Source organism: Patagioenas fasciata, chromosome 2 (assembly GCF_037038585.1).
Source record: "Patagioenas fasciata isolate bPatFas1 chromosome 2, bPatFas1.hap1, whole genome shotgun sequence".
Taxonomy (NCBI): domain Eukaryota; kingdom Metazoa; phylum Chordata; class Aves; order Columbiformes; family Columbidae; genus Patagioenas; species Patagioenas fasciata.
In genome coordinates, this window is record NC_092521.1 from 43,593,797 (window position 1) to 43,606,515 (window position 12,719).

Genomic DNA, 12,719 nt, shown 5'->3' on the forward strand with positions numbered 1-12,719 from the left:
ATATTATCTTATTTAGTAACAATTAACTGTGTAAGTCATTGTATTGATATTCAGTAGAACTATCTAAATTTTATTGTGCAACTCAGCCTATAGGCTTGGAATCTGACCAGCTGGTTTGCAAAACAATGAGGCTAGGGACATGCCAGGACATTAATCTTCTTCTAAGTGCTCCCTTTTGTATTTTTCAGTTCCTTTCCTTTCCATTATTAGAGCTCTGATTGAAGAAGCAAGCTAAATACTCACTTGCTTCATTAGCAGTGGAAAGAAAATTGAAGCATCTCTCCTTAACAACACATCAGACTGAGAAACAAAATCAGAGGCACATGATACCTTTATTTTCTGAATCTTAAAAACAAACAAACAAACAAGCTACAAAACACATCATATTTTAGCCAGGGGCAAAATAAAGTGAGAAGTTCATAGATATGATATGTCCTTACTAGAGAAGCAACCCAGACTTCTCCGAATCTTAGCCTGCCTTTGCCATGGGCTGATGGAGTTTTGGAGATATTTAGCTATCCTTGAATGTATGTGGGTGGACGTACAGGCTAGAAACTAGCTTACACTTTAATTTGGTTTGGAACCCAACTGCCTTGTGTCAGGAAAAGTGAAATTAGTCACAAAATCTCTTCCCACAGTCCAGCCTGTTTGGTAAGGGAAGAGGGCAAAACCTTTTCCCAGAAGTGACAGCGAGCTGTGCTTGCAGATGCTGGTGGATGAGTGCAAACATGAGGAGGAGTATGGCAAAGCTGGATGTTTCTCCATGGAAATGCTCAGGCCCAGGGTAGATTAAGCATGTGGTTAATCACCTGGGTTAACTCCAAGCTCTTTAAACTGTAATTAACAGAGATGGTTCCCACCTTTTTTGATTCACCAAGACCAGTGCAATTGTAGGTGTGCCTTGTTTTTGTGTTAGCCTGTTCACTGATCCCAGGCATGACATATAGTCAGTCTTTCAGCTATTTCATTGTCTGTGGAGTATTTCATTTACTGTTAAAGCAGTGCCTGTGGTACCTGAATTCCCACTGTGTACCTGAAAGAAGGTGATAGGATATTTTTGGAAAGATGAGAAGATTAATGAAACCTCTGGTCAATTTTGGGAGCAACTGATGTCATCCACTTCCTGGAAAGAAACAAAAAAAACTTCCCCTTCTCTAAAAAAAGACCTCTGATCCAAGATCAAATGTGCTGGAACTGTTATTAAACTGTTTTATTCTGAAACGGCCAGTAATTTTGTATAAGCTGTCAACATGTGTTTATTCTTAATTCTGGTGTCAGTTTTACTGTTAAGTATGAACACGGAATTGAGGTTGATTTCTTTAAATGTCAGCACTATAAATAGAGGATAAACACTGGATACCATCATAAGGAGTATCATATCAAAGTTTTTGTAAGAGAAGTATGCACACAAATTGTGTAATCATATTCCCATGTCTCTTTTAGTTCCCTTTTTATATCTACCCATTTTCTAATTTCTATAATTTCATGGCAAGAGGATGTTCTAAAACTGAGAGTTCAGAAGAGTTTAGATTCCTAGTGTTTCTGTTCTTATGGGAAATGTGGGCCTATGGTTTAGAGTCCAGGGCTCAGATCAAACCCTGAGCCATTTTAAGGCTTCCACTTCCCCTCTTCTGTTCCAACTCAGGCCTGTCAGGACTTGTGCATTAACACCAAGGTGCCACTGGGTCCTTCTGTGAACATACAGAAGTTCATAGGAGGCATTCAGTACTTTATAGATTTGTGTTTCTCTCTTTTTCCTCTCTCGTGTCTTACTGCTGTTTTCCTTCTTCTATCGACTCTAATCTATGTTTTCAAAAGGAAAAAGAAATAATGATCTCCAGAATGGAACAGGGTAGGAAGGACAGGTTAAAGGTGCGTATATATGATGAGTTTCAGTAGTCAGTAAATTTAGGTGTGAAGTTGACTTTTTTGATTTAAACAATCATCAATCCAAAGTGCATGTGTAGTGCCAACCACTTGCATAGCATAGGAATTGTATATGGGCTGCAGGCAAACACTGTGTTTCATAGCTTCCCTTACATGTGCTCATTTCAGCTAATGTTGATCCCTGTGGGAAATCTGCTTATTTTTTCCCTGATCCAACTGCTGAGAGTTTTATGTCTGTGCTTACATATTTTGTACTACAACAAACAAAGGCTGAAATGAAAATTGTGACACACAGTTATTTGAATAAATGTGGATATATAAATGTAAATGTCTAATTCACTTACTTTGTTAAAGAAAAATAAAACGTTAAAAAATAAATCACTGAATTAATTGGACAGTGTGGGTGCCAAAATGCAGCAACCTGTTTCGTCACAAACATTTTTAATACTTTGTTGCTGATGGATTAAAACATAAGAACAAATTTTCTTGAGGTTTTTCACAGTGCCCTCAGAGGATTTTTAGGATTTTGGTGTAACTGTGGGCTTCAGAGCATGTTATAAATTAAATATTTTTTCAGGTGTTCACCATAAATATTTTATACTTCTACAAGTTGTAGTGCTTTTGTACTTAGAAATACTTTGCCAAAGTTTGAAGAGTTAGAATAAATGTGGTTGTCAAAGAGAATGAGGAATTACTGTTTAGGGTATTTGCAAAATAACTTCACTTTCACATTCATTCTGCTTGAATCATTAAAAGTTTGCAATCAAAATAAAACCAGTATTGTGAGGTTTTTCAATATATCTCTGATTTGCCTTGATTGAGGAATATGTTTTCAATGTTGTACATGTTATTTTTTTCCCCACTAAGTCTTCTGTTACTGTTGATGAGGAATGTGCATGTAATTTTCTCTTTGCAATGTTTGCTGAAACATAACCCAGATAAACATAAAAATTATCTGTTGGAACTGAATATCCTAACATAATTTGAAGTTCTATTTTAATTTTTCTAAAGGAGAATTGATATTAGATATTCTTGTGCATTATAATTACAAAACCATGATCTAAAACTGTATTATTTTAATTTTCACAGATTTCCATATCCTTCTAATTGTTTATTTTTCTGGATGCCACTGTCAGTGGGTATAAATTATTAATGTGGGAGGAAACAGGATACTTTCAGCTAACTTTGTTAGAAAACATAGTTCACATTGCTTTGTTCTTATTTGAGGACATTCACATACAGTACACATGGTTGCTGTTCTGCTGTAGCATAGCTTTAGTTTGGCCCGCAGCCGTTTTGAAGCTAAGGTAAATTAGCTCACAAGATTCAGAAGCCTGATGGAGTAGTCTGCTATTATTTGTGTATGAACTATATGTATTACACGGATATACTGATGTGAGAGTCCTCTTTGCTGCTTTAACAGTGTCTTGTCTGCTGCCCATCAGATGGACTCTGGTGGCATCTGTTATTTAGAGAAATAATACTACAGGGTTTCTTCGGGGGGAAAATGCAGAGAATGAATGCATAGTAAGAGTGCGTTGACCTTCTAGCAGACTTTACTGCCAAATTTAGAGTAAATCCATTGTGGTTCTTCAGCACTGGAAAGCGGTAAAGCTGATGTGATGTGATGGTTTCAATCGGAGTCATTCTGTGGTTTAAAGGTTGACCTCCTCCTGCTCGATTTCTTGTGCGGCAGGTGGCTCACAGGGAGCTGGTTTGCAACGTTCAGTTCTTACAATAGGCAAACTTATTAAAGGACACAATCAGGGTTTTGTTATGGCTGTTAAATAGAAATATACAGAGCACAGCTCAATAAAATAAAGGTCAGAAGAGGAAGTGAGGAGGGTGGGAGAGAGCCATGTACACTGGAATAAATGATTTCCTTCACTCTGTAATGAAAAGAGGATGTGAATGTTCTGAAACGACCAGCACACAATGCGCTGCTGAAGGAAAATGGGTTGCCTCAGAAAACCATTTTTCTTTGCTGATGTTACTAGGCACCCCTTCTTAGAAAAAAAAAAAAAAAGTAATGTGGAAGATATGATCAAATAACTGTGAAAAAGGAATTATCTGAGGTATATATATATATCTATATTATTTATATATATATTTAAAAAGTTCTTTTGTAGAGATGAGAAACAACAACAAAGTTGCCACAGTTAATCCTTGACTATGTTTCTTCTGTGTATTCAGTTACTGTTTTGTAGTATGTTAATACAGTTCCCTTCTTCCTTGAAGGATAAAATGTGCATGGAAAGGTCATGTACCATAGCTTATTTCTATCATTTGTTTTTTTGATTTACCACTCTATAGAGGTGGCTGAGTGATGGTAAACAGTGATACCCATCACATGTCTTGTTATGCCTTCAAATATCTTTGAATTTAACTCAGATCCTTGTTTAAGAGAAATTGTGCATCTTAATATAATTGGGTTTATATTTTTATTATTAAGCAATTGTGTTCATTAGAATAAGCAGCTGCATTCAATAACTTAAGTTATTAACTCTTAAGTTAATAATAGATGAATGCTATTAGTTTTTGAGACCTAAGTTAAAACTTTTACTCTAAACAGAGCCAGGACTACATAGGTCAAAAACACCTGCTATCTGAGATGGAACCACAAGCACTGACAGATGTCATTGCCTGCAGATAAGCGTTAATGGCTGTCAGTATCAGTACTCATCAGTGTAGATAGGTGTTGATGCCTTCCAGTAGGTATCAACACGTGTTGGTATCAACAGATACCAATACACACATACCTATTGGTGCCAATAGGTACTGATAGTGTCTTAATCCCAAACTATGTTGTGAGTTCGGAATGAGAAATCACGATTTTTTTTATTTTTTTTTTTTTACCAGCATGTCCAAAGATTGGAGTGTTTATCTCCTGGAAATTAATAATAAGGAAATAATTTTGGGGTTGTTGCTTTAAATTAAAAATGGTGGCAAAGCAAGGGCTTTGGGTTTTCTTTAGGGAGTATATGAAAGCACTGTGCTGAAACATGCAGGCTGGGATGCATCTAGGTTACCTCACCAGCAGGAACATCTAGACTCCCTTTGAGATGTGCCTGTCTTTGTCTCATAATAGCCTGCTGCTACAGAATGACCGGGGTAATGATCTGATACCTGGTACTCCTTCTCTGTATGCAAATATCAGTATTGCAAACATCCAAAGCCAGGTGAGCTGAACCCTACCTTTACTGTCTTCCCAGCATATTAAGTGGGATCCACCTTTTGATTTTGTCTCAGTGTCTTGCTAGGTGTTTGCTGGCTCTTGTGCAGTTGTCTGGTATCAGCAGCTAGAGGATGCAGAGGATTCAGCACACAAGCTGAGTCTATCAGGCAGCATAGTGATGCATACAGACAGATAAATGTTGTCAGGCCTAGACACGTGAAGCCACATGTGTATTGACAGGGCTTCATATAGGTTCTGTGTTAGGAAGGCAGCACAGAGGCACCTGAGCTGCATCTGCAGGGGGAAAACGTAAGGTTGGGAAGACATGATTGCTGGGATGTGCATCTTGCCAAGATGACTGTGCTGTTTTCAGAATCATGTTTGCTTTGAAGTCCCAGTTTATCAACTTGTGAAATGATTGCTGGCTTGGCATCCATCAGGAGGTATAACCAGATAATCCAGCTACTGGATATCTGATATATGAAATATCACTTTGCGGTGAGCACAAGAGTTTGATAAATACAGTAGTGTCTTGAAAAGGAGTATTTCATAAAAAAAATTAGACCACTATCTGATTTTTGTGCAGTTACAGCAGATGGCCTAGTAAGAAATGTCTTCTGATCTTATACTCCAGAAGTGATCAAATACTGGAACCTCTCTAGTGCAGCTTTCTGTAACTTAAAAGGTATGTGTCAGGGTAGAACCAGAGAAAAAATTAAATTGTGTGTATAGTGGACGTGTGTGGACAGATCTGCAGATGAACAAAAGAACACTGGTTTCTAAGTATTTTCTGGAATAACTATTTCCTCAAGAAGAAAAGGAAGCTACCCCCTTGCCCCTGGTGTTTCTGTGAAGTGGTCAGGTAGACCAATGAAACTAGAGCAGCAGAAGTGTTAAGTTGCATAATATCTACCTAAAAAGTGAATTATTTTATAACTTGTTAATGAATTTTATAACTTTTAAAAACTGGTTTTATAACTGAAATGAAGTGATAATCTTTACAGTGAGTTGGGCTGCATGGGTATAAATCTGATGTGTTGCTTCCTGGGAGACTGTAGTAAAAGAGACCTCTGTTCTGTTCCTTTTCCCATTTAGTTTCAAGCCATTATTCATTGACACGAAAGATAATAATTGCTATTGCTGTTTCTTTTTCTCTTTATTTTACAGTAGACTGATGAATAACTTATTAGTTCCAAATTAAGATACAGGAGAAAAGTGTTGTTAAAACTGAAGGCTGAGTATCTCTCATATCATGCTTGTATCAAGGAGGCAAATATTTCCAAGTAGATGTAAATAATACACTTTTTTTGATAACAGAAATCTGAATTATTATATTTATAATGAAATTATTTCATTTATAATGAAAGCTGAGGATATCACACATGAGAAAACAGCAGCACTCATTAACTTACGTTTAAAAAGAATAAATCTAACCTGTCCTTTGAATATTTGCCCAATGCAGCAAAAAGACCAACAACCAAATCTCAAAAAACCCCAAAACCCAATATCCAAAGCCAAATGTGACATAAAAATATACTTAAGACACACGTGCATAAATGCCTACCAAAAAATTGGGAAAATGGATGTCCAAGTTTATCCCAGAAGATGAAAAGAACTTCTGGATATATCTACAAATATGAAATCCAGAAGAAGAAACAATAGGAGAATGACTAGAGTTTTCTTCACTTTACTGCCTTTTTCTCTACCAAATATGTTTTTATAAACTTTCTTACAATTACATAAATGTGTTCCCTTATTATTTTAAGAATGTAATACATTCCTCCTAGCTCTGAGAACTAATGAATCACCTGACCCTCAGTGAACATCTCAGTTCTCCTATAAATTATATAGCAATATGAAAGATAACAATGACAGACATGAAAATTCCATGTTTAAGGTTTGTAAGACATGATTATTGGAAAAGGTTTTCTTGCAGTATAATGCTGGTTTTTCAGGAGCAAAGAAGGCTACTCAATTTGTTCTTTTCCCAAACACAGTGATGATCACTTACCTTGGCTGTTTTACTTTCCCACAGATTTGTTAACTTGTGACCAACTAGGGAACCTAAATTAACAATATCAGTTTCTACCTGATAATTCAAGAATGAAGAGTGATGAAGGCAATCTACAGGAGTCTTCTTATGTGTATACAAATGTTTTGGATGAAAATCTGATCCTAGTAAATATTTCTATCAACTTCAGTGGTATCAGCTCTGGGCTGCATTTTAACCTTAGAAAATAATAATATGCCCCTCCTATAGAAATATTATTACTTTCATTTGCTAGACAGGACAGTGCACAATAGTGTCAGTAGTTTATAATTTCAAAACAAAATGTTTGTCAGTTAAATCCAACTTATTCCTTCCAGATTCAATTTTACTGGCTGATGTGAATCATGTTGTGATTACTTGAGTTTAATAGCTAGAAAAGGAGCTTCATTAAGAGGGAAAATATAAATAACTCCATTTAGGTGAAACTTATTTCTGAAATGTCCAGTGGTTTTAAAAGCATAAATCATGTTAATTGGCAAGACACATAAAAGTATTATCCTTGCACAGGGGTCTAAAAAGTATTATTAGAATTCCTGTACTATTGATTTGTTGTTGTATTTTGTCTGAAATATTTTTTTCTGCTTTTACAGGCTTTGGAATACTAACCAAATCTGAAAGATTTCCAGAAATGGCTTTGAAGGACTTTAAAATCCACAAAACTTGTAACACAAAATAGAAACCACACTCTGATTACCCTCAATAGCTAAACTGTGATTTTTAATTATTAAAAATAATCAAAATATATTACTCAAATGCAAAATAGTTTATTTATAGTCTGCCACACTTAGTTTATACTCACTGAAAAACATCAAGTTCAGCAAAATGTGATTGGACTAATGAACTAATGAAAAGTAATTTGATTCTGTGTGTTTTATGCATGGTTGCATAATTCTGAAAAAGGACGGTGTATGGTGATCCTTTTTGCTGCTGCTTTCATTGCTTTCCATTAAAACTTTAATCACTAACCATAACTACTCTTGCTCATGTTTATATTTTCATGGAATTTGTGACACGCTGTTTCATATCTGCACAAACGACAAAATACCATTTAACACAACTTTGACATTGAACAATTTCTGTGTAAGAAAAAAATATTCATTTACTCTAATCAACTTAGATATAAAACCTTTGATTAAAGATGATAAGCAGCCAAATTTGATGGTGTTCTATTGAACAGGGACCCAATAAAATACATTCCAGAGTTCTACAAGAATTTAAGCCAAAATACGATGTGGAATAATTAATCACAAGATCCAGGTCATTGTGGAGAACATGAAAGAAATAAAGGTTTATACAACCCTTATATTTCTACTTGGAAAAAACAACCCAGGTACTCTCAGAGCTATGTACTAATTGGGTTAATTTCAACATTTCAGAAAGAAGGTTTCCTGAACCAGATGTTTTAATAGTTGATCTATAAGCACCTAGGGTATAAGAACAGATTTTACAATTACTGATAGAGTTTAGCTAACATATTTTCCTGATGTGTTGTCCGTCTTTCTGGCTGGGGCAGAAGTAATGGATGGCACTTTAACTTGACACGCTTTCCTACACATGCTGATGTTCTTGCAAGCAATTTGTGGAAATAAAGGCTAAATAAGCCAACTGACTGACGGGTAATCAACTAATTGGAAAACTTGTTTTAGTTGGTAGTGCTCAGTGGTCAGCCGTTAAGTTGGGAGAGTAATATGAGCGAAATTTGTTTTCAATCCAGCCCTTAGTCAAAGTCAAGGTGTGAGAAATAAGTAGTAAAAGCAGTTTCAAGTTAATGTATTTATGGATGAAAGTGCTGTGGGGTAAGAAAAAGTGGGTTGTGAATGAAGTTTACTGGAATACTCATTTACCTGTTTTACCATCACAGCACTGAGAAAGTAAAAGATTTACCAACCAGCTATATCCAGACACTATTCAGCAGTGCAGACTTATTTTATCTCACCTCAGATTCAGTGTGATTTGAATGAATTATATTTACTTTAGCTCTGCTTGCTCCTGATAATACACAAAAGCTGGCTGTTTAATGAGGTGAAATTATGTCCCTTTTGGCTTAGTAGAGCAAAGAACATGCAAATCTTCTGTTATATAGGTTTGGAAAATGAACTAATCCAGGCAGAGGAAGAATATAGCATAAAGACATAGCTGTTCCCGTTACTCATAAAGTTATTTTGATTTCTGGATATCAGCGGTACAACTTGGAAAGCAGAAGAGAGAACTGTTTTCTTTTTCCATGTCATAGAATCGGGTAAACAGGAAGCTTATGGTTAACTTGTTTATTCTTGAGGCTCTGAGGAGAACACAAAGCAAAACTTCCCATGAACTTAGTTCTAAAAGAGTTGAGGGAGGTGATTGTCCCTCTCTACTGTGCACTGATGCAGCCTCACCTAGAGTACTGTCTCCAGTCCTGGGTGCCACAGTATAAAAAAGGATATAAAGCTACTGGAGTGTGTCCAGAAGAGGGTTACAAAGTTGGTGAATGGTTTAGAGGGAAAGGTGTATGAACAACGGCTAAAGTCACTTGGTTTGTTCAGCCTGGAGGAGGCTGATGGGAGACCTCATAGTGGTCTACAGCTTCCTCATAAGGGGAGGAGGAGGTGCAGGCACTGATTTCTTCTCTCTGGTGATCAATGACAGGACTCAAAGTAATGGCAGGAAGGTGTGGCAGGGGAGGTTTAGGTTGGATATTAGGAAAATGTTCTTCACTCAGAGAGTGATGGAGCACTGGAACAGGCTCCACAGGGAGGTAGTCATGGCCCCAAGACTGGCAATATTCAAGAAGCAATTAGACAACTCCCTCAGACACATGGTGTGAACTTTGGGGTTGTCATATGGAGGGATAGGAGTTGGACTCGATGATCCTTGTGCATTGCTTCCAATTCGGAACATTCAATGATTCTATGTTATAAATAATAATACATTAAAAAAACCCACCGTTGATTCTGTCACCTTCTCCCTATGTAATCTGGTGCACTTGATGTGCTTCGTCACTTCAAGGGGGTTAGAAATTGGATTCATTCATCCAGGTGTTAATCACTGCACTCAATAGTTTGCTGTTCAGACTTAACTACTATATATTAGATTTTAATTTCTTACATCTTACTATGTTTTTTACAACTTCCAACAAATAACACTGGAACCCTATTTTTTTTAATGCTGTGTAATCTGCTTTGTTTCCGTTACAGTGTTCATCTAAACCATTAGAGTCTTCAATATCCATGACAATTGGGCTGTTTTCTAGCTGTTAAGACTTTGGATGGATTAATATTTAATTCAAATTTGTCTCCAAGTTGTGTGATAATGATCTATTTTATACCTGATATTTGTAATATATATATATATAGTTGAATCAATAAAATCTGTACTTGTTCTCAGAAATACAGATTTAACAGAATGAAGACATCACTTAAACTCACATTTTAATTGAAAGAATCTTAAATGGGATGTGCTGTCTTGTGACTTCATATAGATTTCGATAACACATATAAACACATGGTAAAGGTATGTCTAAATTAAAAGACACTTAAGCTTTTTCTAAGTTACTGCTGGGTTTTTGTTTAGTTTGTTGTTGTTGTTGTTGTTGTTGTTGTTTGTTCTTTATCTCTTCTCTCTTTTCTTCCTTGGAAAACTTAAAGTTAATAATATTACTGAGCTGACATGCCTGTTTTTATATCTGTCAACATAATTCTTTCTTTGTGATATTATTTATATTCAATTGTTTGAGCTATCTGCGACTGCTTTTCAGTTGTTCGCAGTCTCGAAGCAGGACTTGTTTCCTATCATAGGCACCCTCTCTGATTTCTCCGTGTGAACTGAGGATTTCCAAACACACTCATTACTTTCTTACCTTATGCTATATGAAAGAAGCGAGTAATTTCAGAGATCTTCTGTAGTTTCAGAGTGCACAGAAATATTATTGCTTGAGGTGATGCAGCTAAAGAAGTGATTGTATACAGAGGTGACAAGTCCAGGGCCTGACTACTATCAGAGAAACATTGTTAAAAACCTTTCTATTTGAAAAAAGTCTTTCCATCATTCAAATGAAATTCACACCTCTGATCACCTAATAAATCTTTGTATTTGTGTGATACAGCTGCACCTGGGTTTGCATGCTTTATTTTTTGTTTGACTATTTATTTTTCTTGTGGTAACAAGGAGTTAATTTTTACTAAAGGTACTTAAAAAGTAGCAGAAAAAACATACAAATTTTTCTCATAGGAATCTGTTTACCAATACTTAAAAGAACAGATGTTCCCTTTGGAGTTCACTTCTCACCATGCTGAATTCTTCACTCTCGCCTTCACACAAAAGGAGAGGGAACCCAGGTGAGAAAGCAAAGCAGAGCCCTTTGATGTAGATAAAAATACAGCCACTGAAGCTTAAAGGCAGAGAGAGGAGCAGAGTACAGATTGACTCCTTCCTCTCTCACCCTCCCGCCTGCCCCAAAAGTGAATTCCTGAGACGTTAACTTTCCCAATGCATTAAATAAGAAGGAAAGACCCAGGGCAGGTTAGTGATGCAGTTCTCATGATTTCTGACACAAAGTTAACCCTGCTTTTGGGCTGAAAAAAGGGAAGATCCAAGGAGACTAGCAGATTACAGAAATTATGATAGAAACGTTGCTATTCATGCTCAGAAGCCACAGTAGTTGGCAGTTTTATAAAATGTTATTTTGTGATAGCGATTTAAGAGTTATTTTATGTTAGTGAAGAGGGGAGATTATAGGAGATCTTTCACGATTGTAACTGGAATTCTGTGCCAAGAAAGAGGAGAAGTGGTTTCCCAAATGATTTTGAATTCAGATTTTTCTTTAAGTAGCACATGAAGTTTTGGATGCTGTCAGGATGGAACTGGCATGTTGTCAGGAAACCATCTGGCTACATTATATAGACAAAATTTGTTACCTTTAACTCCTGCTGGCAACAGACCTTCTCCAAGGGATTTAGGAGCATGTCTCTCTGTTGCAAATCAGTGTCGGAAAAGCGACAGAAAGGCATCTCCCACAGGTGTTGAGTGTTCCTAGCAGAGTAGTCATTTCCCTTGTACAGCAACAAATTAGCTATTAACATCTGAACTAGTGGTATTAAGAACTCTTAACAGGCAGTGGAGAAAAGCAGGAATTTTTAGGTACTGTCAACTTAGGAACTAGACATGCACTCAACCTATTTTAGCTGTCTAGTTTAGAGCAGAGTAAGTCAACCACCAAAGTTGCCTATTTCTCTCCTGCTTACTATTTGGGAAACTGAGATGATTTACTCAAAGATAGATGTCTGGTTTGTTGATGTGAGTTTGGTTAATAAACCCCTTTCTTCTCCTCACCTCTGGAGGAATGAGGAAAGGTGAAGGCTGGTGGCAACTCCCTCCTTCCCTCTGTCACCCGCAAAGAACTAACACAAGAACGAGTAAGTTAGTGACCTGAACTTTGAATTGTTGTCATACAATTGCCATTGCAGTTTAATTACAGTTTTGCATTTTTTTTTTTTTTTTCTGCAAGGTACAATGTTTGGGTTTTTAGTTTTTTGTTTGTTTTTACTTTCCAACATGCTACTCTGCAGTTTATTAGAAAGTTTGAGTTTGACCTGCGAAGTGTTAGTGATTTATCTTGATACCTGTGCC